Genomic DNA, 4,754 nt, shown 5'->3' with positions numbered 1-4,754 from the left:
ATGCAGCGAATACATGGCGTTCAAAGATGTGTAGCAGAAGCGAATAATGTGCTGGAGGCATGCGTTATTGATGGCATTGATATATTTGGTAAATAATGTGCTGGAGGCATGCGTTATTGATGGCATTGATATATTTGGTAAATGCGTCATTGATACATTATGCAACATTGATTCATATTTTCAGGCGTTGGCAGCGCTGAGGAGTAGGAATTTAATGTGAAACATTCATTATATTAGAAAATGCATAGAATACATGGTATTCAAAGACGTGTAGCAGAAGTGAATAATGTGTTGGAGGCATGCATTATATATTAAATACATAAGACAAGGATAATTATCATTTCTGACAAGTGTTCCACTCCTAACGACGTTGAGAGCAACGAGAGGCCCGATGAGTCCTTTCCAAATAATTCTGAAATCTAGAATGTATTGGTTGTCATAGGATTTGAGACATACGATGGGGAAAGAATAAGTTCATATTCACACCCCTTGCCATTACCTTTGTTGTCTCTGAATCACGTTTCATTCGTTTGTAAATCTGTGGTGGCTTCCACAAAATTTTACGAGAATATTCTTGTATTCTAGGTTGTGAAGTGGCCATCTTAATTCGATTTTGAAGGAGTTTGGTTATTCAATTATGATGTAGGGATCCATATGTTGCAGTGCAATCCTTCAGATGATATTCCTAAAAATCAGAGATCAGTCCCAGAGATAACCGTATCTCTTTTCAGTTCCCAGATATTGTTTCAGTGTAAAAGAAGCTGCAAGAATTAAAAATAAAATATGAAAAAAATGTAGTGGAGGATGAAAGCTTGTTCATGAACCAACTCTTCTTTCATGATCCTGATGGTTACATGGTCGAGATCTGCAACTATGAGAATCTCCATGTTATTCCTCTGTCTCTCCTGCAATATTCTGTAAATTCAAGCTCTTTGGATTTTGATCAAAAGAGAGAGACAATCAGAAATCAATATTCTTCCAACCATTTCTGCTGCAACACAAAAGGAATTTCTTAATAATAATAAATAGGTGATTGAAGCGATTGGACTAGAGAATTGCTACCCATCAAAGGCACATGATAAAATGCCATTTTTCCTGGATATCATAGATTTCTAACTCTATAAGAAGCAGAACATTAGAATCATGCTTCTCAGAGCTCCTGCCATTATTTCTCCTTTTATTGATGCTTCTTCTCCATGGAAGCAACGAAAACACAGTGGTTTCAGGAAAGTTATTTCAACAGACAAATGATGCGTTGGTCTGATTGAAACCTACATGAAGTCTAGAGAGGGCCAAGCATTCTGTTCATATCATTCGAGCTATAGGAAGTGAAGGGAGGATGACAAGTGCTCTAATTAGAGTTGTATTTTAACCTTTTTGTTAAAGTCTAGAATGAGCTTGTGTAATTTTCTCAATCATTCTCTCAGTCCTTGGCGTGACAAAAGTTCTCAAATCACTGTTCTAGCTCGAACGTAGCCTTTGCAATATTAAAAGCATTAAACTTTCGTTTTGGCACCACCTATCTGCAACTACATTAATGGTTACAAGAATCAACTAAAGGAAATATGGATTCATGCACTGAACAATTCTATACTTATTTATTGAGCATATCTTCAGAGATATGACTCGATCTGCCAAGGCCGCACCGTTCATTATGTGGTTTACCAGGTTGCATCAATTCAACGGATTAAATGTTTTACATGGAGGGAATATGAATAGATTTGCATGATTGAGTCATTATATAGTGGATATTTGTACAGTATAACAAATGTCTCATATTAAAATATTTGTCACAGACATCGCAGGGTTACACTAGCACTGTTATTTTTTTATATGGATCAGCACATATGGTTTGAAAACGTATTAACTTTTGTGTTGATTGGTATATAAGTGTGGTTGGAAAGGTTATATTAATATTGTTTCCAATAGGACCAATATATTATATTATATATATACATGTTATATTCTGTGTCACATATGTATATATACAATGTGTTCCTCCTTGGAGAATGGTTATTGCATGGTTATTATTGCATTGCATTGGAAATCCTATTAATAAAGAGCATTGGAAATCCTATTATATACCAGATGCATTAATGTCACTGGTAATACATGTAAGGAGGAAATGGCCCCAACCACATTGAAAGCTGGGTCTCCGAAAGATACTACAAAATGTGTATCTAAAATGGATCAAGTTGAATGTTGTCTGCAATTCTCAAGGAATTTGTTAATTAATTATGAAGATAGTTTTCCAAGGATAGTGCCAACTCATGGTGTTTCTTTTCAAGCAAACAATTGACATCTCAACGGACAAAATTATGCTAGGCAATTCTGTGGTGCAATCTTTGTAAGCTAGGCTCATAACCTTATGCAAGATATGAAAAGTTATTTAATCATACTCATCACTTGGTATCAGTTTTGTCATATTCAAAGATCAGATGACTGTATCGTTTTGGAGGTGTATCCAATTTGGTTCATATCAATATTAGTTCAGAATTCTTAAGGGTCTTTACAATGCTTCAAAGTGCTAATTCCATAGGCTACACAATTAGATAGTTTTGTTAAATTCCAAACCCCCTTGCCATTGATGTCAAAGGGGGAGGTTTACAATTATTTCCATCAATGGAAAAGGGAATGATTTATGGAATTGTTGTTATTGATGGCAAAGGAGCAATGAAGAGGAAACAAGGAAAGGACTAACAAAGAAAAAAATATGTGATGGAAAAGGTTAAAAAAAGAAGCAACAAGGAAAGGAGTAGAAAAGAAGCAAATATGTGTTGGAAAAGGAACAACAAGAGCAAGCAAGGTAGAATTGAGTAAGCAAGGGATGTTAATGAGATGATGATGTTGGTTTATGTTGTTGTATGCATATGATGATTGACCATTGTTGTGATGCAAGGTTATGGCAAAGGAAACCATGTGTAGAACAAATGTTGATGACAGATGTTTCTATATGCATTAATTGTTGTGATGCAAGGCAAAGGCAACACTCCATGACAACAATGGAAAGACAAAGGCATGATGTAAGGCAGAGGCAAAGACATGAAAAAATATTGTGATGTAGGGCTATTTGAATATGAATGCAAGACTATATTATTGCATGATATTATTTATTTTATTTACATGAAGAATATGAATGCATGACATTTGGATATGATGAAATCACTCTTATGTATTCTAATATTCAAGAGTTTAAGGAGTATAGGAATTGAAAAGACACCTTCAGAATGCAAAGAGACAAGTTTTGTCATTTCAAATTCATGTGAGTAGAATACTAACAACTATCAAAGTTCATTTTTGCAAATTGGTGTAAGATTGGAGAGCTGGGAAATTAGAGAGTTAGATAATGTGTGAGAGTTGATTGAGGTGTTCTTCATTAATTACCTGACACATAGAAGAGTTGATGTGAATGAAATTTAAGGAGGAGGAGAAACAAAGAATAAGATGGAGGTATGTAGATTTATAGACTAGGTAACCAACACATTGTTTTCTTTATGTATCAGGGGATTGTATTCTCTTTTCAAGTTTTATCATGATAAATGATAGGTTGGAGCATGTTGAGGTAGGAGCCTCGTGTGGGTTGTAGCCTGCAGAAAACTAATGGGAGTTTGAGCTTCCTTGCGTGTTGTAGCTTGCAGAAAAAATGAAGTAGTACCCTCCTATAGGTTGGAGCCTACATAAAATCAAATGTAATAAGGGAATAGGAGCTTGCCTTTGCATCACAACAATAACAAAATCATGGTTTTCTCCCTTTATGGGTTTCCACTTAAATCTGATGTCCATATGTGTTGCTATTATGTGCTGATGTGTTGTTTGGATTACTTATTACTTATTGTTTTCATATTAAATATGTTAGTTATTATGAGTCAATATTCTCATTTAATGGTACAGTTAATGATTTCAAAGAAAATCAAATTAATCTCCATGAATGTACTAAAATGATCCATCCCCCCTCTTAGTTTATTCATGTTTTCATCAATTACTTTATCAGAAATCCCATGCTCTATTTTTTTCTTAAATTCAAAATCATATACCTTTGATATCAAGTAATATAATGCCCAATAGGGCTCCAATATCAACTAACATGCTAATTATTTACACTTCCATGCATGATAGTGCATAATACCATGTATTGCACACATACATAAGCATGAAAGCATAATATTCATAGTTAGATTATTAATCGTGAAAAACGTGTGCAAAGACATGAAATAACACAATGGAAAATACATAAATATGGTAAGAAACACTTAAATTTCTAGTGAAGCACCAACTAGCCTCAAACCTTAAATGTTCCACCGAGTCTTAGACCATGTTTCTCATATTGTCTCAATAGTGGGTCACCCCTAAGTTGGGGCTATGACTCCACCAAGGAAAAAGGCTACCTAAATCCAATTAATATTCATAGTCACACCAACAAGGTAACTAACCAAGGTACTTGAATCTAGGAATATCCGATTAACAATATGTTATCCTCCATCAACCTACACAATCCAAGGTACTAAAACCCCTTCTTTTCTCCCACATTCCATTAGGTTGTGCTAATTACCCTTCCAAGGCTTTAGTTTTGGGCTCACTAGGGAGTCTTAGATCCCTATGGCTTCAAGGTGTTATAACTTCCCTTAGGAGTCTCCAAGTACCGTACAGGTCACATAAGGGAAATGAATCCTTCCCCAAATTGACCTAGAATCAACAGGGTAACAATGTCATAGGGTCACACCCTTGTACCCTCCAAGGAGTCCAATAACCAACAT

At 35.1% G+C, this 4,754-nt stretch overlaps 1 pseudogene; it reads left to right on the top strand.

Annotated features, from left to right (window-relative positions):
* LOC149212682 (glyoxylase I 4 pseudogene) lies at positions 1-1,116 on the top strand (annotated as a pseudogene).
* Positions 1,117-4,754: the final 3,638 nt, after the last annotated feature.

This window comes from Pinus tabuliformis, chromosome 1_1 (genome assembly GCF_031772625.1).
Source record: "Pinus tabuliformis cultivar Carrire ecotype Pingquan chromosome 1_1, CPIR1, whole genome shotgun sequence".
NCBI lineage: Eukaryota > Viridiplantae > Streptophyta > Pinopsida > Pinales > Pinaceae > Pinus > Pinus tabuliformis.
The sequence above is the reverse complement of the archived record's forward strand: the minus strand, read 5'-3'. Positions and strand labels throughout refer to the sequence as shown.